This window comes from Podarcis gaigeae (genome assembly GCF_964106915.1).
Source record: "Podarcis gaigeae genome assembly, chromosome: 1".
Classification (NCBI taxonomy): Eukaryota; Metazoa; Chordata; class Lepidosauria; order Squamata; family Lacertidae; genus Podarcis; species Podarcis gaigeae.
This window is the reverse complement of record NC_139678.1, coordinates 868,808-890,307: the sequence shown is the minus strand read 5'-3', so window position 1 is coordinate 890,307 and position 21,500 is coordinate 868,808. Positions and strand designations below refer to the sequence as shown.

The 21,500-nt window shown below is 47.0% G+C and overlaps 1 protein-coding gene and 1 long non-coding RNA gene across 2 annotated transcripts in view; both read right to left on the bottom strand.

Annotated features, from left to right (window-relative positions):
* The window catches only part of LOC310844924, a 32,879-nt gene extending 24,972 nt beyond the window's left edge, over positions 1-7,907 (bottom strand). Inside the window, exon 1 of the long non-coding RNA XR_014564384.1 lies at positions 7,732-7,907. This is a non-coding gene — a long non-coding RNA (uncharacterized lncRNA). The remainder of the gene's footprint in view (positions 1-7,731) is intronic.
* The window catches only part of LOC310844051 (uncharacterized protein), a 252,959-nt gene that overhangs the window by 84,745 nt on the left and 146,714 nt on the right, over positions 1-21,500 (bottom strand). The gene's annotated exons all lie outside the window — the stretch shown is intronic.

Sequence of the window (21,500 nt, the reverse complement as noted above, 5' to 3'; positions counted from 1 at the left end):
CAGCTCCCTCAACCGTTCTTCATAAGGCTTGGTTTCCAGACCGTTGATCATCTTGGTCACCCTTGTATGTATACTTTCTAGCTTGTCAAAATCCTTAAATTTTCTTTTAATGCTGAATCAGCAGAGCCAAAGAGAAGGCAACGTTTTCCTGCCACGCCACCTAGTCCTTTGGGCGAATCCAAGCCACTGCCAGGTTTTGCATCTCTCTCAGCTGCCTGAGCAGTTACACTTTCTCTCTTCCAGACTCTCCATTGATTTACTAATAGGCATAATAAAAGAGTTGCTGAAAAGCGCCTGCAAATTTACTTACCCATGATGGGAAAAAGAGAAGAGGCAGGCAAGGCAGCCTGTGTTCGAAGCAGAAATTGCTCCAAGGTACAATTTGCTCAACTTGCTGTAATGTACATTATGGATTTAATTTTAGCATGTTTCTGCTATATAATAAACCTGACTTGAAAATCTAAATGCAAATTAAATTTAAATAACCTATATTTTTATTTTTTGCCCTTTTGGATAACACTGGATAAATATTCAGTACAGAACCATTCTTATTTAAACAACCACTCTTTACTATATATATATATATATATACCTCCTCGACAACACACATGTCTTCTCTTTCTATTGTAATAGGATGGTAATGCAGAGCAGAGAGCAGATTTGACTGCAGCAGGTAAAGTGGTGGAAACTACAGGTTTGAGGATCCCTGGCAAAGCGCTTGAAGCAGCCAGTTGCACTGTCACGGCCTCCGTTCTTCTTGAGCTTTCCATGGCGTTGCAGGAGGAATCATAGAATTGTGGGGCTGGAAGGGGTCATCTAGCCTAAATCCCCACAATGCAGGAATCTCAGCCAAAGAATCCATGACAGATGGCCATCCAACCTCTGCTTAAAAACCTCCAAGGAAGGAGAGCCCACCATTTCCTGATGTTGACTGTTCCACTGCTGAAGAGCTCTTACTATCATAAAGCTCTTCCTGATGTTGAGTCAGAATCTCCCCTCTGGTCTTTGGAATCCATTGCTTCAGGTCTTCCCCTCTGGAGCAGCAGAATACAAGCTGGCTCCATCTTTCCTGGGACGGCCCTTCAGATATTTGAAGATCTGGGTCTGGCATAGCATGCAGCTGTCCCGTTTTAAGAGGGGCATCCCAGATCTACAGAAGCTTCTGATCCCAAGCCTGAATGTTCTGTTTGGGCTCCAGAGCTCTGGTTGCTCAAAAAGACGCACTGTTTTGTCCCATACTGTGGCCTGAGTCAGTTGGCTCACACCAGAGCATGGGATGAAAAGAGGAAAGCAAAAGACGTGCTTTGTCCTTCTGCCTGCGCACTCTTCTTCCTCCAGCTTCCGGAAGGGTGGTGCTGGCTTCTGGGTGTACCTTGGCTGGAAAAACGAGTCACTGCAACCCTTGACTTCTCAGCCTCCTCTTCTCCATGATGAACACCCCCGACTCCCTCAGCTGTTCCTCAAAAGACTTGGTTTCCAGATGGCTCACCATCTTTCCAGCTCAAGGAAAACCATTTCGGGGGGCAAGACACTTTGCATGAAATAATGCACCCACAAGTCCTGCCTTCTATAAGGGTAGGGAGAGTGCCCAGGACCCCTTTCCTCTGTGCCTTCTTCATTGTTCAAAATGGAACGGCCCCGATTCATGTTTTCAGGCATGGGGCACCTGCCGGCCTGTCTCATTGGTCTCCTAAATGATGCCTCCCGCCCCCACCAACCATTATCTCTGAGTCCCTGAAAGGCTCCAAATTGGAAGGTCAGCTTTAATTTGGAGATCATTAACAGGATGAGACAGCGGGGATTTAACCTGTAAACAAAGACACGGTGGCTTGACGAACAAAATGCTTTGAGGGCTCACTTTCAGCAAATTAGCCGTCTTTTCAGAACAATTGATTCTGCTGACTTGGACTGCAACTTCATCCTCGTTTCCTGGCTCAGAAAGATTAGATTATTAGATCAGAGCATTTAACTTCTACACTGCTTAATTTATGAAAAATACCTCGAAGTGGTGTGCAAAAAACCCCGAAGCAGCGGTGGACAACTTAAAGAAAACATTGCAAAAACACACAGTTACATATAAAAATGTAACATAAAGATAACATGAGGAATATATATGAATCAATACCGATCCATTTTCCTTCTGACACCCCCTCTCGGCCTTTGGATTCTCACCCAGGGTCCAAACAAACTCTCAGTTCACCCGCAAAAGTCTCAAAACACTAAAAGCTCCTGGAGCGATCCCTCTAGCCCAGTGGTGGTGATCCCTCTAGCTCTCTTTGTGGGCACATGCGCCGTCGCCCCAGCACCGAGTTCACCAGAGCTTGTTCCTAGATTGCCAGAGGAATCAAGGTTCGCCGTTGTGATGCAGACACAGGGCTAGATTTGTATTGGGACATCCAAAAAGGAGTACAGCAAAAAAAAAAAAAAAAAAAAAAAAGGAAAAGGAAAAGGAAAAGCAAGAACAGATAGTGGAAGATCATTCCAAGAGTCATTTGGATTGATAGAACGCAGTGGGAAAGTGTTCTGTCTTCAGTGCAATGAAAATGTTGTGTGTCGCACATCAAGCGTCCGACGGCACTCTTACACCAACCACAAAAGTGTTGCCCAACTTGGTGAAAGAAAAGAGTTTCTTGAAGGGAAATTGAGGAAATGTCATTCCCAGTATCTTAGTTTTTGCAACCACAGTATCTTTCTAGAACAGATCACCCAACAGCTTACAAAGTATGAGCCAAGTTATCAGCATGCATACAACAGCAAAAATCACATAAATTGTTCAAAAGCATGCCAAATGCAAACTTTTACCTTTCAACAAAAAGTGGCTTGTGTCATCGGAAGCTCTGGCATTGTGCTTTTCTTTTAAGGCAAAAGATGTTAATGTACAAGTTGTTTTTTCTAAACAAAAACCTCAGTATTCAGGTTACATTGCCGTGTTGGCACTTTGCGATAAATAAGGGGGTTTGGGTTGCAGTTTGGGCACTCAGCCTCTACCAGGTTTGCCATCGCTGCTCTTCATCTAGCCTCTCCTCTGGCTGCAGCCCACCCAGCTGACCTCTCCAGGACCAATTCCAGGTGCAGAAGGTTTCCTGAGTTTTCCAGGAGGTCCAGAAGATGGGAAGAGGGGGCACCCTCCACTCCCAGCTCTCTCTTCGCCCACGGTCCTCCTTGCCTCCTCCAAGTCATCCCAACTTTTCAACCCCTCAGCCGTTTCAAGGCAGCTGTTGATGGGAAAGAGCTTCCCTAAGAGGGGTGAAATATACTCGGAGTCGAGAGTGGATTTCCTGCTCTTTATTCAGCTCATAGTGGGGAGGAGGAATGGAAGTTCCCCCAGAATGTCAGCTTTATATACATTATTTACACAATGGGCCCCATGTGATTGGCTAATTCCGGGATTCTCCTGTAGGCCAATCAGGTTGCGGATTCACTTCCACCTGGAGCTGGATTGGGTGGCTCCTGTGGACCAATCAGACTGCTGCATTCTGGATCCTATTGTTCTAGGACCAATCAGACTGCTGCATTCTGAATCCTATTGTTCTAGGACCAATCAGACTGCTGCATTCTGAATCCTATTGTTCTAGGACCAATCAGACTGCTGCATTCTGGATCCTATTGTTCTAGGACCAATCAGACTGCTGCATTCTGAATCCTATTGTTCTAGGACCAATCAGACTGCTGCCTTTTGGATCCTATTCAACTCAGTACATAACAAGGGAGAGGCCTCAAGGAGATGTTCAGGCTGGCTCCAGATCCAGCTCTGGATTCCCAGCAACGGGTCTCTGGGGAAGCTCTTAGGTAGGTAGGTTTTGGGGTCTGGTGCTGGGATTTCTCTAGGAAAAGCAGCTGCCCTACCTCTTCTTTCAGGGCTGACTCACCTGTGAGGCAAGGTGCAGTGGTTGCCTCAGGCACCGGATCTGCTGCTCAACGCAGCTGCCTCCTCCATGCCTGCCCCCTGCAGCCCACCACGCTGGCACCCTCACTCCTCTGGCAAGAGCAACTTTGAAGGGATATTTTGATGGTCTAGCAGGCAATATTTCAATGCCTTGCTGCACATTTTTTGGGGGGTGTAATCGGGTTGCTTTTATTTTGATTATATATCTTGTGGTTTTTACGTTGATCTTTTCTGTGAACCGCCCTGAGACCTCCAGGTATAGGATGGTATATAAATAAGAATAAATACTAAATAAGAATAAGAATAAATTTGTGATTTTTAAACCTCTGCCAGGGTTCTCTCTTGCCCCAAACCTGGGTCTATACATTCAGGAAATTCTCCTTTTTATGTGGAGCTATATTTTAGCCTTTAAGTAAAACCCAAAGCCCTCTCCTTGGACCCAGATATGCTGCCTAAAGCAATGGCCTCACCTCACCTCATGGGCTGCCTGGCCTTGCTTAAACTGCGGAACTCACTCCTGCAGGAAGCAGAGATGGCTTTGATTACTGCAACCATTATTTAAAGGAAGGCTATTGATGGCTCCTGGCCAAGATGGCTGTGCTCACCTATCCTTCTGGGGAGCAGTTGCTGGAAACTCCAGGAGGGGAGAGTTGCTCTTGTGCTCGAATCCTGCTTGGAGGTTTCCCAGAAGAGGCATCTTGTGGCCTGATCCACCCGGCTCTTCTGAGGCATTCTTCCTGCTGTCGCTCCCTCTGCAGGCGCCGCAGCCCATTTTTCTTGGCCTTCTTCCTCTCCTCCACTTCTGGAGGCCTCCAGTCGAGGCCCCAATGAATGTTCAAAGAGGAAGAAGCAGCCAGTGCGCTCTGGGTTCCGTTGGCGCGTTCTGTTGGCGGGGCCGCAAAGGGCCTCCTTGGAAGAGCGAGGAGGCAGCTTGGCTTCATTTGCTTAAGCAACATTTGTGTTTGTGTAATGAGGCAGGCTAATCAGAATAAATGGCCTTCCCTCGGCACTTCACTCATTCCGGCAGAAATGGCTCCAAGTGCCACCGCCACCTCTTCCTGGAAAAGAGGAGGCGGGTTGGGGAGGCGGAAGAAAAGCTCCAATTAGCCCTGGCAATAGGGAGGGCTCCTTCCTTCCTTCCTTCCTTCCTTCCTTCCTTCCTTCCTTCCTTCCTTCCCAGCTGAAACTGTCACATCACCCCTGTTGGGTCCCTCTTTCATGCAAACATAGAATTGTAGAGCTGGGAGAGATCCTGAGGGGCATCTAGTCCACCCCTTGCAAGGCAGGAATCCCAGGAATCCCTGGCAGCTGCCAATCGAACCTCGGATGGAAAACCTCCACGGAAGGAGAGCCTGCACCTTCCACTGCCCAACAGCTCTTGTCCTCAGAAAGTTCTTCCTGAGACTTAGTTGGCATTTCCTTTCTTGTACCTTGAATCCATTGGTTTGGGTCTTACCATCAGGAAGAGTAGAAAACAAGTTTCTTCAGTTCTATAATTCTATCTTTTGAGCCGCAAGTTGTACCAGGACATTCAGCCATTGTTGTTCTTGCTGTTGACCAAATGTCCCAGTGCAGCTTTTGGCTCCAAATACAGTGGACGCTCGGGTTGCGAATGTGATCCGTGCGGGATGCATGTTCACAACCCGCAGCGGCACTTCTGCGCATGCGCAAAGTGCAATTTAGCGCTTCTGCGCATGCACGACTGCTGAAACCCAGAAGTAACCCATTCTGGTACTTCTGCATTTTGGAGCATCCGTAACCCCCCAAAAAAGCAACCTGAAGCTTCTGTAACCCGAGGTATGGTTGTATGTATGAAAGAGTATTTAGAACAGTTGATTTTGAGAGAAAACGCATTTGGACATTGAGATTTTCAGAATGGCTCCTTTTGGGGGAGAAACCACAGATCAATGGGCAACTGGAGAGGACAGAGGGTGGTGGGTGAACCCTGATAGACAGACTTGACCCTTGCTTGCTGCAGCTGGGTCCTGGGCACTGCTCTCTCACCTCCCGTTCATCCCACTGAGTCTGCTTGCTTGACCTGGTCTGCCGAGACAGAAGCCTTGATGCCTAGACTCTGGCCAGAGCCAAGCTGACCTCTCCTCTGATGCAAGGAGCAGCCTTCACCAGGACTGCAGCAGGGTGAGAAGGGGTTAAACTGCCCCATTCTTGAACACGATCTGTCTCTTTTTCGCTGCTCTTTTCCTTAAATGTGCAAGGCCCTTCATTAAAATGCAACACCTTTGCAAAGGCTGTGATTCCTGCATTGCATAGGGTGCGGCTAGATGACCCTGGAGGTCCCTTTGTGTTGTTTAGACGTTTAGTCATGTCCGACTCTTCGTGACCCCCTGGACCAGAGCACGCCAGGCACTCCTCTCTTCCACTGCCTCCCGCAGTCTACTCAAACTCATGCTGGTAGCCTCAAGGACACTATCCAACCATCTCGTCCTCTGTCGTCCCCTTCTCCTTGTGCCCTCCATCTTTCCCAGCATCAGGGTCTTTTCCAGGGAGTTTTCTCTTCTCATGAGGTGGCCAAAGTCTTGGAGCCTCAGCTTTACGATCTGTCCTTCCAGTGAGCACTCAGGGCTGATTTCCTTCAGAATGGAGAGGTTTGATCTTCTTGCAGTCCATGGGACTCTCCAGAGTCTCCTCCAGCACCATAATTCAAAAGCATCAATTCTTCGGCGATCAGCCTTCTTGATGGTCCAGCTCTCACTTCCATACATCACTACTGGGAAAACCATAGCTTTTACTATACGGACCTTTGTTGGCAAGGTGATGTCTCTGCTTTTTAAGATGCTGTCTAGGTTTGTCATTGCTTTTCTCCAAAGAAGCAGGCGTCTTTTAATTTCGTGACTGCTGTCAACATCTGCAGTGATCATGGAGCCCAAGAAAGTAAAATCTCTCACTGGCTCCATTTCTTCCCCTTCTTTTTGCCAGGAGGTGATGGGACCAGTGGCCATGATCTTAGGTTTTTTTATGTTGAGCTTCAGACCATATTTTGTGCTCTCCTCTTTCACCCTCATTAAAAGGTTCTTTAATTCCTCCTCACTTTCTGCCATCAAGGTTGTGTCATCTGCATATCTGAGGTTGCTGATATTTCTACCGACAATCTTAATTCTGGCTTGGGATTCATCCAGCCCAGCCTTTCGCATGATGAATTCTGCATAGAAGTTAAATAAGCAGGGAGACAATATGCAGCCTTGTCATACTCCTTTCCCAATTTTGAAGCAATCAGTTGTTCCATATCCAGTTCTAATGACTCTGCAATGCAATGATTCTACGAAAAGAAGTTCCTGTTGGATTGGCCCCCTCCCCCCCCCCCATCTACACGCCACGGTTTCTGGCAGAGGCATAAAAGCATTGGACCATTAAAAAAAAATACTTAGCAAACAAGGCCTCCTTCTCCCCCCCCCCCTTCTGCTGCGCTGCCCCCATTGATTGTAAGTCAAAATGGGGAAATTCCACCAGGTCCTTGAGGCTTCTGCTGAGCCTGCCTGCCAGACTTGAAAGTTTTCCATGGAGACGCTCGGAGCATCACAAATGCGACGCCGCACAACAAAGGCGGTTCAGGGGATTTTGCAAGCCAAGCGGCAGAAGCCGAGAGGAGGTGGGATGATCTAGCTTTAGAGCACCAGATCCCAGCTGAGTCTCTGAGCTGAATGCGTAAAGGATCCCTGTGACCCACTTAGGCTCACCCAAATGCTCAGAATGGTTCTGTGCTTCCCAGCCGCACTCTTTGCAAGAGGCAGATCCCTTCCTCTTTGGATATTTTGGGGGGCTCAGTTTGTCTCTGTTTGGGTTACTGGTTGGGTTTCAACTTAGCTTTACAGAGCGGGGAAATGAACGTCTTTCATCAGCTCCGTGTTCCCGGGTGAAAAGTCTTGCATTTATAGCCTTATAGAAAAAGTTACTCCATGGTGCAGAAATGGATGTTGAATCCCTCCTGCGCTCTCTCTCTCTCTCTCTCTGTCTGGAAATGAAAGTGCCCAGCCACTTTGGAAGGAAGATAAGCACAAGAAAAAAAAACACCTGTAGATAACAACAACAACAACAACAACAACAACAACAACAATAAACTTAGTTGTACCATGCCCATCTGACCGGGTTGCCCCAGCCACTCTGGGCAGCTTACAGCTTATGTAAAAACATAGTAGTAGTAGTAGTAGTAATAATAATAATAATAATAATAATTTATTACTCATACCCCACCCATCTGGCTGTGTTTCCCCAGCCCCTCTGGGTGGTTCCCAACCTAATATTGAAAACATGAAAAAACATGAAATATCCAGTTTTATATCCCGTAAAATATGAGTAAAATATGGGTAAGACACCCCTGACTCCATGGATGAAAAAGACAATATGAATGCAATGAAATAAGAAAGAAGTAAATAAGAAAAAAGAAACAAGTAAAGCAAAATTAACTGGCAGCTTCTCGTTCCATTGCATCCACGTTGGAGATCAGGAGCTGAGAAGGAACACCTCCCTCTCCAACAGATTTTTCTATCGACTTAACGAAGAGCTTCCCGGGTCAGGCCCAAAGTCCAGCCTCCTGTTCTCCCAGTGGCCGACCAGATGCCACCATGGAAATCCCACCTGTAGGGTTTGAGCCCAAGTGCAACTCTCTCCTCCGGTGCTTCCCAGCACCTCCACTTTGGAACTCCCTGCCTATTGAGATCAAGCTGGCAACTTGATTCTTTTTTGGCAGCTGCTAAAAGCATCCTGATGTATAGAAGTGAGAGCTGGACCATAAAGAAGGCTGATCGCAGAAGAATTGATGCTTTTGGAGGAGACTCTTGAGAGTCCCATGGACTGCAAGAAGATCCAGTTTGACCAAACTGCGGGAGGCAGTGGAAGACAGGAGGGCCTGGCATGCTCTGGTCCAGGGGGTCACAAAGAGGCGGACACGACTAAACAACAACAAAATCATCCTACCCAGATATGTAGAAATGCCGGTGTGAATTTTAACTTTTTGTATGTGTTTAAAGTATTGTCATTGTTTAATGGATTTTATTGTTTTGTCTTTTGGTAAACCACTTTCAGGTGCTTTTAAAAAAACAACAACAATTTAATGGAATAACAACAATGGGTGGGTGAATGTATCTCTAAAAATAAGGAGCAACTGAGCTCTGGGAGTGGGACTCCTCGGCTCCAGCGCCTTGCAGATCTCTGGCTTTTCCTTGAAGCTGTTGGGGGGCATGCAAAGCTGATGGGAGAACCAACCGATTTTGAAGCCCCCCACCCTGCGTCAGGGGCGGGTCGGTGGGGCTGCCGACGTCTCATCCCCGAGCCGCTCCTGCTGCAATAAAGAATTAATGGTGGGCAATTTATTAGCACAACTCTCATTAGTTTAATTAGATTACATTCTTTCCCTCTTTGCTGGCTTCTAATTTGGCTATATGAGAATGAAAGTTGAATATTAATTTCCATGTGTTTATTCAGACTTAATGAACTGATTGGGAGGCTGCGCCGCGTTTTGCATCTGAGTCTCTGAGTGCAGTTTAGCCCTTTTTGTTTAATAGGGACGTCCGTTTGGATGAAGACTTCAAGGCAAACAAAAGGCAGGGAGTTCACTCTGCGCACGTGGAGAAGAGGCTGCAGGCTGTGCGAGGAGCCACCGAGGGAGGAATCCAAGATTTGGGCATGAATGTTTCATCTCTCTCTTTGATGCTGCATTTAATCCATAAACGAAACGTTTGACTGCTAGGCTTTCCTTTCGCTCCACAGCAGTGAAGGCCTGCACAGTTTTCTTATTGAGCCAGATCACCTCTGAAGGGTTGCGTTGGTACAACAACATACAGCTCCCTCAGGGGGTCAGACTAGATGACGCTTTGGGTCCCTTCCAACTCCACAACTCTATGAAGACATGGATTATTTAGTCTGGAAACAACAGTGGCCCCCGTCAGTTCCTGAAATCAGCCATCCCTTCCCAAAATGTAGACCCCTTTCGGACCTTCAGGGGAGGTCAAATGTTAAGGAGATAACTTGGGTTATGTTCTTCTTGAGGTCAGATGCACCATTTGTTAACCGCTACAAACCTCTGAATAGAGCTGCTGCCTAAGAATTTATTCTCCACTTTCCATTGAGGGCTCCTTTATGGAGTATAAAATTTCCTCATCTCTCTCTCCCCCAATCCACCCCATCTATCAAGTGGAAGAGAGATCTTGAGTTGCATTTGCTGTTATCCCAGAGCCTGCGACCATCGAAAGGTGGGAACCACAATGACAATGCCACAGCAGGGATGGTTTTCGAAGGACCCTCCTCCCCTCCCCTGCCCCGATGGAGGAGGACAACTACGTACTATAAAATAAAAGTGCAGCCATATATATTGGAAACCTGCTCCTCTGCTCCTCTAGCTTCAGGAAGATACATGCCAGCCAGGGCTGGATTTAGGTTTGATGAGCCCCTCAGCTCCTGAAGGTAATGGGGCCCTTTATCTGTCAACAACCAATGGTCGCTGTTTTTTGTGTTGAATATATGCTATATGGTAATTTATGGACCTCATAGGTATTGCAAGCCATTTGCCCATGTTGCCCTGCAACCAGTCCATGCAGAATGTAGACGCCCTATATATAGAAAGGAGCAACCAGTGATATTTGAGGGAGCAGGCGAGCAGGCGGGGGCCATGACTTACATCAGAGGAGCCTACACAACACACTGGATGTAGGTTTTATTTCATTTGTTTTTCATCTTATATTTTGGAAATGTACATCCAGGTTTTTTTTCCTTTAATTTTTTTGGGGGCCCCCAAGAGAGTGGGGCCCTAAGCTATAGCTTGTTTAGATAGATAGATAGATAGATAAACTTCATTCGCATTAGCCAACGGCCATAGCAACATAAAACAAGCAATGTATGCAATTAAAAAGACAACAATGGGTAAAAAGGGCAATCAAATGACCAAGATTATTGTTCAGATAGTGGCCCTTAATCTCACTGCACCCTCGATAAACCTATCAACCTTTGCTGTTGTCTGATCATTTTGCTCTGATAAAAAAAGGAACAATGTGGCCGCAGATGGGCGGCCTGGGATGGTAAGTAAGAGTGGGGTTTAGCTCATACGTAAATCCAGCACTGCTCCCAGCAGGCAGAGAATAACGGCATAATAGAATCATGGAATCGTAGGGTTGGAAGGGACCCAAAGGCCATCTAGTCCAACCCCCCGCAGTGCAGGAATCTGAGCTCAAGCATCCCTGACAGCTGGCCACCCACCCTCTGCTTAAAAGGAGAGTCCACCACCTTCCAAGGGAGTGCTTTCCACTGTCAAACAGCTCTTACTACTGGACAGTTCTTCCTAAAATGGAGTCAGAATCTCCTTTCTTTTAACTTGAATCCATCGGTTCTGGCCCCACCTTCTAGAACAGCAGAAAAGAAGCTGGCTGCCTCTTCCGTGTGACAACCCTTCAGGGATGTGAAAGTGGTTCTCGTATCTTCTCTCCCAACTCCCTCGACCCTTCTTCATCAATACGAGTCTGGTTGCCAGGCTCTTGATTATCTCGGTCGCTCTCCTCTGCACACCTGCCAGCTTATCAATATTCTTCTTAACTCGGGTTGCCTGAGTGACAGTCGCTGTCACTTAGACGACAACCAGAAAAGTATTTCACACGGAGGGAAAAGGCTCTACAAAATCGCACCTCTGTCTCCTGCTCCCCCGTTCCAGCGCAGAGCGCACTGTCTTTTGCGCATGAACAGAACGGCCTGCGGTCGCCTGACACCTGGCAGACTGGATTTCATTTTTGCTCATATTAAAATGGAACTTGTCATGGCAGCAACTGGTCTTTTCATCAGGCGAGGAGACAAGGAGGAGTCCCAGGGAGGTTTTGCTGGCAGCTTCAGCTGCAGAGGGGCCTCCTTCTTCTCTCCCTCTTGCCTCTCCCATTTAAGAACTGGACACGGTTGTTGCTTATTCACAGAATCACAGAATTGTGGAGATGGAAGGGACCCCAAGGCTAGTCCAACCCTCTGCAATGACCGTATTCCCTCATACACACCTGCCATAATAATAATAATAATAGTAGTAGTAGTAGTAGTAATAATAATAATAATAATACTTAATGATAATAATAAAACTTTTATTTGTTTCCCATCCTCCCTGACCGAAACCGGGCTCAGGGCGGCTAACATCAAATATATAACATTAGTATAAAACCAAACAATAATTAAATTACCTCCTGAAAACAAGTCAGGATCAAATTATAATCTAATTAGATGGCTTTCCGCAGGATGAGGGTTGGGAACAGTAAATGCTCATCCACCTAGCGGGGGAAGACTTTTTCCAATTTCTGCAGCGCCCTGTGTGAGGCCAGAATAGGCCCCCTTCTGCCTCTCACCTTCCGCTCTGCGCATGCACCAAGTCATAGCTGTGATGCCCAGCGGCACCAGTTGGGGGAAGCCAGTTGTGCTGCCTGAAATCCACCTCTGCCCTGGCTGGGAGATCTTCTGGGGAGACCCTTCTCTTGGCCCTAGCACCCCGCAGGATCATTTGGTGGGGATGTGGGAGAGGGGCTTCTCAGTGGTGGCTCCTCCCAGGCAACTTTGGAACTCCCTTCCTTGCTGTGCTTCCCCTGGAAAGCAAATATTATTATTTTTTTAATCCCAACAGGCCTTTGAGAAGTGAGCATTTCTTTTCTTTTTTTTCCTTTTGATACTGCCGTGCTGTTTTTATTATCTGCATAGATTTGCGTTTTCTATTGTGTCAATCCTTTTACAGTTTAATTACTTTTTATGATTGTCTTTTATATGTTTTTTTAGCTTTTGGCATTGTTTCTGCATTGGTTGAAGCAGCCTTCAGTCGAGATCTGGGGAAAAGGCAGAATATAAATTAATATAATGATGATAATAGTCTCCAGCAAGGTGGAGCATGAGAATATGGGTTATAAAGTATAACTTTATAAAAAATACAGAAGCCTTTCTATTAGGAATAACAGACACAGGTATAGCAAGAGAAGATAAGAAAATATTCCTCTATGCCACAGGAGCAGCAAGGATCCTAATTGCTAAAAACTGGAAAAAAGAAACTGTGCCAACAAAAAAGGAATGGCAAGACAAACTGTTAGAGTATATTGAACTGGCTAGATTAACAGAGGCAATTAGAGATCACACTAGACAAGTTTCAAAAAGCATGGGGGAAAAGCAGAGAATACTTCACAAAACAGTGCCCTAAATTACATACCTGGACTTGTTTCGATTAATGTCTGCAGGAAACTTTGTGGAGATTTAAGTTATAATTAGAAAAATCGTAATAATTATTCATAAAGGAAACAGCTTATAAGAAGTAAATAAGGAGGCCAGGTACAGGACAAAGGAAATCTTTTATTTGGTTGTTTGCATTGTTGTATGTTTATGCTTATTGTATGTTATGTTCGCGTTTAATGAGGTTGGGTTTCTGTATTGGGGGGTTTATGTTATGTTGTAAATAAAATTTCCAATAAAAATTTAAAATATAAAAGAGAATATAGGAAGAGCTGGCTGCTGGGTCAGCCCAAAGGGGGTCCATCCAGTCCCACACCCTCTTCTCACAATGCCCAATCAGATGCCCGTGAGAAACCCTTAATCAGGATCCGAGCGCAAGAGTAACTCTCCCCTCTTGTGGTTTCCAGCAACTGGGATTCAGAACCATTGCTGTCTCTGACTGTGAAGCCATCCTGGCAAGGAGGAGCCCTCAACTCTCTCTTCCTCCATGAATTTATCCAATCCTCTTTTAAAGCTGCCTAGGTTGGTGTCCAGCCCTGTGGCAGGGAGTTCCAGAGTTTAACTGTGTGCTGCGTAGTCCCAACTTTCAGCTTTTTTGGATGTCCCTTAGTTTTAGTATTGTGAGGGAGAAAAACATTTTGCCACATTATTTTATGAACTTCACTCATTTTACAAACTCTCATTCTCCTTTTCTCTAAAGTCTCCTTTTCTCATGGGAGTCCCTCCGCTCGATCCTTTTGACGGCCCTTTTCTGAACCTTTTCTGTTATGTACTTTGTTGAATAGGATCCAAAAATGCAGCAGTCTGATTGATCCTAGAACAATAGGATTCAGAATGCAGCAGCCTGATTGGCCCTAGAACAATAGGCTCCAGAATGCAGCAGTCTGATTGGTCCACAAGAGCCACCCAATCCACCTCCAGGTGGAAGTGAATCCGCAACCTGATTGGCCTACAGGAGAATCCCGGAATTAGCCAATCACGTGGGGCCCATTGTGTAAATAATGAATATAAAGCAGACATTTTGGGGGAACTTCCATTCCTCCTCACCACTATGAGCTGAATAAAGAGCATGAAATCCACTCTCGACTCTGAGTATATTTCATTTTCCAAATGCAGTATCCGATTTGAGGGGAGGGGATCAGAATCGGGCACAGTTCTCCACAGGTGGCCGCACCAATCCTGCGCATGCAAGCAGAGCAGGCAGGCGAGGATGGGAAAGAGCTGGTTCCCTCTGCCTGGCGGGATCCTTTCTGGGCCCGGGGGGGGGGGGGGGGTGCGTCTTGCAGCAGGATGGAGAGAAAGAGCTTCTGGGAACGAGAAAGTCCTTTTGCACTCCTTGCTCCCCCTGCCAAGAGAGAGAGAGACTGAAAAACCACTCAAGACTGTGGTGGGTATCAGAAGGAAAAGGAAGAAATTAAATTACGCAGCAGTACAATTCAAAATCCTCCCCAAGGAAACAAGCGATCAATAAAAACCGCAGATGTTTTTTCTCTGGAGATGATTATGCAGCGGCAATTAAAGAGAGAGACCAAAAAAGAGGGGGTGGAGGTGGGGCCTAAGATGGAGGGAATGTAATTAAAGGGATGCGGAGGTTAGTTACAGCATGCCAGACGTGACCACACTGGGCTTGGCGCCTGATTCCTGAGATCCGGAGTTCTAGGAAACGGCAGCCTGCTTGTGTGGCAGGCGGGGAGGGGGGACCACGTCCCCAAAGAAAGGACACAGGCTCCTCTTCCTCCTCCTCCTCCTCCTCTTCATGAACCAGCAAGCACCTCACTCAGAGAAGGAAGACGGACACTTTGGGCACAGAGTCCAGGCATCTCCTGGAACGTGCTGCGATGGCTCTGCTCTGCCTCCACAGACAGGGATTATTATTATTATTATTATTATTATTATTAAACTTAGTATTATTATTTGTACCCCACACATCTGGTTGGGTTTCCCCAGCCACTCTGGGCGGCTCCCAATCAAATATTAAAAACACAATACGGCATTAAACATCAAAAACTTCCCTAAGCAGGGCTGCCTTCAGATGTCTTTTAAATGTAGGATTGTTGTTGTTGTTTAGTCGTTTAGTTGTGTCCGACTCTTCGCGACCCCCTGGACCAACCAGAGCACGCCAGGCCCTCCTGTCTTCCACTGTCTCCCGCAGTTTGGTCAAACTCATGCTGGTAGCTTCGAGAACACTGTCCCACCATCTCGTCCTCTGTCGTCCCCTTCTCCTTGCGCCCTCCATCTTTCCCAACATCAGGGTCTTTTCCAGGGAGTCTTCTCTTCTCCTGAGGTGGCCAAAGTCTTCAGGATCTGTCCTTCCAGTGAGCACTCAGGGCTGATTTCCTTCAGAATGGAGAGGTTTGATCTTCTTGCAGTCCATGGGACTCTCAAGAGTCTCCTCCAGCACCAGAATTCAAAAGCATAGTTGATTATTAATATATACAGTGGTACCTCTAGATGCGAACGGGATCCGTTTCCGAAGCAAATGTAACTAGCGACGGCATGTCTGCACACACACACACGTCACTTTTCGACGCTTCTGCAAATGTGCGTGACGTCATTTTGAGCGTCTTTCCATTACTTCCAGGTTGCCTTGGAGTGCAACTCAACATGCTCATCCCGAAGCACATTCAAACCGAGATATGACAGTATAATAATATGCTTCCGAATGCCACTTGCTGGAAGCCAGAGGAGGGGAGAGCTGCTCTTGTGCTCAGGTCTGGCTTGATGGTGTCCTGGTTGGCCGCTGTGAGAAGAACAGAATCAAGGCAGGCTACTGGCCTGGTCCATCAGGTTCTTCTGAGCTTCTCATGGGTTTCTTCTGGCATCTCGTCAGTGGACTCAGGAGATCAGAGTAGTTCCCTAAATGTTCCTGGTAAATCAGAGTATGATAGTGTTAGAGCCTGGTGCTTCCTTCCTAAAGCCTGGGACTCCTTTGCTCGGCTTAGGGAGGGAGGCACAATGCTGTCATGCATGGCATTGGGACATTGGGATGTCATGCATATGATGTCTCTCTCACACATACACACACACACACACACATACACACACATCCGTTGCCCTCACAGACTGGTGCCTCTGGGTCTAACTCTTCCCCTACAAAAGTTTCACTGCATGCCAGATCTGGTTGGCCACTGTGAGACCAAGATAATGGACCAGATGGACCATTGGCCTGATCCCGAAGGCTCTCCTGATGTTCTTGGTTTCATTTCCTACACACGTTTCAGCACTGGGTCCCAAAGTGGTTGAAAGAATTTTAAAATAAAAACATTGAAATCCACTGGAATCAAATTACAGTCCCAGGAAGAGTTTGTGTAGTCAACGACCAGGGTAAAAAGGAGCATCTTCTGGACACAGCGGGAGCTAGATAATGAAGGTGTCAGATGCCTGTTATATCACCACCTTCTGCATCATATGGAAAATTCCCTGAAAAACACATTATATAAAACAGCATTGCTAAATATGAATTCGGAGGGGAGAGAAAGAGAGAGACCTGACTAAGAGAACAGCCCTAAGCAAGGCTCATAAAATCCTGAATTTGAGAAGCACTCCCCCTCTGTATCTAATTATTCACAGAAAGCACACTTTACTCCATGCTCAAATAACATTTGGAAAGTCTATATTGCCAGAGGCACCAATTTCTATACTTCAATATGCTGAATTATCAGGTGAGACAGCAGAAAGAAAAAGAAACTCAGTATCTCCAAGTGGAAAGACAATAAGGCATTTTAGACTTTATCAGTTGTCAACAAATGATCACTGAAACTTTTGGACACCCTGGGTGATGATATCTAAGGAGCAGCCCAACTGCAATCGATGGGCTAAAGTGATTTACGTCCATTGATTTGAGTTGGTCTGCTCAGGGGATGACTTAGCGGGACACCACCTTCTCTTGCGGAATATAATTCAGTGATTGGGCAGCCCCCTGTTTACAACCTTGAAGATCTGCCCAATTACATCTCAAATGTAAAATAAAAAACAAAAATGTCCATATGGCATTACTGGGAGTTTTCCAACCATAAATAGGTTTTTGCTGCCTGTAGGGTTTTCTTTATTAACTGGCAGACAGATGTTCACCTTCCTGGAAAACTGGAACGTCTAAGATATTCATCGTCCTATTATCCTGACAGAAGAAGACGTGTCTCTGTATGCCCAGAGATAACGGATTCAAAAGTTGACTCAGCTGGTCTGAATTTTCTTTCCATAGAATAAATATATTACCAATATGGCAAATGAGAAGGGGTGAAGGAAACTGGGAGGGTCCATACCCCACCCTGGGAGGTGTCCTTGGCATTACTGCAGACGGTTTTGTGATGGCCTGGGATTCTCAGGGCAGAGAGGGCGGAGGGAACTAAGTTCCCGCAGGAGGAGGGCTTGCCTCCAGGCTAGGAGAGGTGAGTCACCAGAGGATCGGGGCCGCCCTATGCCTCAGGGCAGATAAAAGCCAGCCAGCCCAGTCCTAGGTTGAGGGAGCAGCATTGTTGGTTGCTAGTTCCTGCCTGAACCCTGTCCTGCTTTTCTGCCTGAGCTCCTGACCCGCCCTGGCTCCCGGCTTGCAAGCCTGTTCCTGACATCACCTGACTCTGCATCCAGCTTCAGCTACTATGGACGGCCTCCATGTTGCACCTTTGACCACAGACCGGACTTGGACCTTGCCTCTCGGGTAACCCACGGGACCAGCACACATGGGGCCAGAAGGACGAAACCGCTTCTGGCGCAGCGGGACACCGTGACAGAAACCAGAGCGCATGGAAATGCCATTTACCTTCCCACTGCATTGGTACCTATTTATCTACTTTTGAACTGCTAGGCTGGCAGGAGCTGGGACAGAGCAATGGGAACTCACCCCGTCGTGGGGATTCGAACCACTGTCGTTCCGGTCAGCAAGCCCAAGAGGCTCAATGGTGTAGACCACAGTGCCACCCGTGTCCCGGTTTGATTCTGTTGGGAGAGCCCTTGTCTCCCTACATTGAAGAGTTCCCCAAAGCCCTTTAGGCCTCACAATGAGGCATTCATACAAGACTCTTCATTTCTTTTTAACTGCAAAACTGAAGCAGACCAAGACTTCACAGGAGGGAGATATTTCACTGGCAAAGGATGCCAGATCACTTGACGTAAGCATCCCACTCCTCCCCATAGGGAACACTGCCAATAGCGGGGGGGCTTCAAAACACACCCACCCTTCTTCAGCAGAGATTAGATCATGGAAGGGGGATTTCTCCTCCTCCTCCTTTTAGCAATAACTTCTTGTGTTGTTGTTTTTTAAAAAATATCAGATCAAGTTAGCATCTGAGCTCCACAGAGAGCTAATCCCCGTATGGAAGAAATCGAAATCGAGAGCAAGATTCTCTTTGGACAATCCGCTTTTATTAGAGATGAACCGATATTTTTGGGAGGGTTTTTGTATCAGCCATTCATGGAGGGAAGAGTGAAAATGAAATGCTCTTCTCAAGAAAAGTGCATGTGGATCAAAGAAAGACACGTTGTCTGGCATGTGTGTGTGAGGCTGGGGGAGGGTGTCCTTTAATTTCTTCTTCTTCTTCTTCTTCTTCTTCTTCTTCTTCTTCTTCTTCTTCTTCTTCTTCTTCTTCTTCTTCGCAACCCTCATGGTGGCTCAGAACTACCCCAAGGCTGTTTGAATCCCTGATGCCACATAGGAGAGATGGAGCTGCGTTTTTAGAAGAGGTGGTCAAGCGTTTTCCAGCGGAGGCCAAGGATGAAACTTGTGCTGGTCCCGTGGGTTTCCGTGAGGCGTGGTCCGAGTCCAGTCCGAGGGTGAAGTATTGAGGCCGTCCATCAAAGCTGAAGCTGGGTCCAAGGCAGGGAGTCGGGCGAGGTCAGGAGATCCGGCAGGGTGCAGACAGGAACTGGCTACCAACAACGTTGCTCCTGCAACTTGGGACTGGGCTGGCCGGCTTTTATCTGCCCCGAGGCATAGGGCGGCCCGATCCTCTGGTGACTCGCCTCTCCTGGCCCGGAGGTGAGCACTCCTCCTGCGGGAACTCAGTTCCCTCCACCTCTCTGCCCTGAGCCTCTGCAGCTCAGGAGAGGCTGGAGGGCTACCAGACTCAGAGGCAACCTGATTTCTAAAAACAACAACAACAGCAGCAACATAAGACCTGATCCACATTTATAAGAAGAACTCGGCCGTTTATTGTGGCAGCATCTACACTTTGGAACTCCCTGCCAAGTGACACCAGGAAGGTTCCTTTCCTGTCCTCTTTTGGGCACCTGATAAAGACATTTTAGACAAGCCTGTCTAGATGTTTGGCAAGTTGATGCTAGTTGGGGGGGGGGGGTAGGCATCCAAGAGGTAAAGGTAGCCTTCCGCCTGACCTTTTTGCCACTCTTTAGTGGTCAATTGGAACAAATGGCCACTTGGATTTTCTCCAGATTGACGTTTGCTCTGATTTAGCACTAAAGAGGGGGTTTTCCTTGGGGAAGGAGTGGGACCAGGGGAAACCACTCAGACCCAGGGCTAGAAAGTGTGGGTCAGGTGGAAAAGTGCTTGGATCTGGGCTCTCTAGAATGTGTGGATGAGCCCTTGCCTCCCCAGGGAAAATGGTGGGATATATATATAAATAAATAGAACAACAATAATAACCAGTCCAGTTCTCTTAGATGAAGGAGTGTAGCATTTGCTTTTGTGAGGCCTTCTGTGCTGGAATGGGATGTTCCTGTACTGAGATTTCTGCTCCAACAGCCTTCCTCCCACCCCCTCCTTTGAGCGCTGATTAAATTGCAATTGTGCAAAGTCATGAAGGCAGATTCCCCAGCACAGTGTTTTAATCAATGTGCTTTCTAAGCATTGGAAACCTGTAAGGGAAAATCAGGAGGAAAAGTGTGCCCAGCTGTGATTGCACAGCAGTCCAGACAATGTCTGGAAATAAGAGTCAGAAGAGGGTGGGGTTTGCTAAGGTGGAGAACCACTTTTGCAATCAGAATCGGGGAATCTGGAGGTGGAAAATCCAGAGATCGTGTTGGCTCAAAACAATTTCCTCAACCTTCTTTGGGGTGTCAGCTTCTAAATCACTTTGCTCAATGTGGGGCCCATGGGGACTGGCACATTTTGTAAATAAGAAGAGGCTGTTGGATCAGGCCAAAGACTCATCTAGTCCAGCCAATCAGATGCCCCACTGGAAATACCTGCCCATCATCTGATGTCACAGAACCACAGAACCATAGAATTGGACATCTGGAAGGGACCCCAAGGGTCATCCAGTCCAATACCCTTGCAATGCAGGAATCACAGCTGATTGTCAGCTGATTGACAGGTGGACATGGTTTGGGGGAAGTGGCCTCATGGGCCAAACTGGACGCCCTGGTGGGCCAAGATCAGCCCGCAGACCGGAGCTTCCCCACCCCTGACAGAAATAAACTAGAATGTGATTGATCCTGGATGAAATTTCACATGCACAATAACTTACTATGCTTTTTTAAAAGGTCCATAGTCTGTCTTGTTGAGAAAAGAAATAGGAAATTGGGCTGCGCTTGATCAACACAAAGAACACAGTGATCGTATCCCAGAAGACAGAGAGCTTCAATTTGCTGTTTACCCCCATTTTTACATTCCATGTCTAGCGAGGATCGAATCCCCCATGACTTATGCCACTGCAGGGACATTACGTCTGCAATCCAACAGAGAGAGATATTTTGGCATGAATAGATTTCCCCCATTTTATCATTTCCTGAGGATCCAGGGAGGATGAGCTGGTTCAAAATAGATACAATATTTTTAGAACGGCGGATGCAAGATGCCACAGGGAAGCCAGTGCGGGGCATGGAGAGGAGGGAGGAGAGAGGCAGCCCAGGGAGAAGCAGCGCTGGCAAGCACAACCCTTTCCAAATGGGCCTCCTCAAGAGTCAGAGGTCCTGGCTGAATCGGGGCCAATTTCATTCAAGCACAGCCATAATTAAAGTCATAATCACACCAGCATCTTAACACATAAACACAAATGAGCACAAAGTGGCTCATGATGGAAAAAGATAATTTAAATACTGTAGCACAATAGCCATAATCAAGGGAAGTGAAAGGTCCATCAATCCTATCCTGCCTTGGCCAGACCCTTTCTGGAGTCCTGTGACCAGTTTAAGAAGGATATTGACAAGCTAAGGAAGTCAGCCCTGAGTGCTCACTGGAAGGACAGATCCTGACGCTGAGGCTCCAAGACTTTGGCCATGAGAAGAGAAGAGAAGACTCACTGGAAAAGACCCTGATGTTGGGAAAGATGGAGGGCACAAGGAGAAGGGGACAACAGAGAACGAGATGGTGGGGCAGTGTTCTCGAAGCTAAAACTGCGGGAGGCAGTGGAAGACAGGAGTGCCTGGCGTGCTCTGGTCCATGGGGTCACGAAGAGTCGGACACGACTAAACGACTAAACAACAACAATTGACAAGCTGGAAAAGAAGGGTTGAGGGAGCTGGGAAAGAGGAG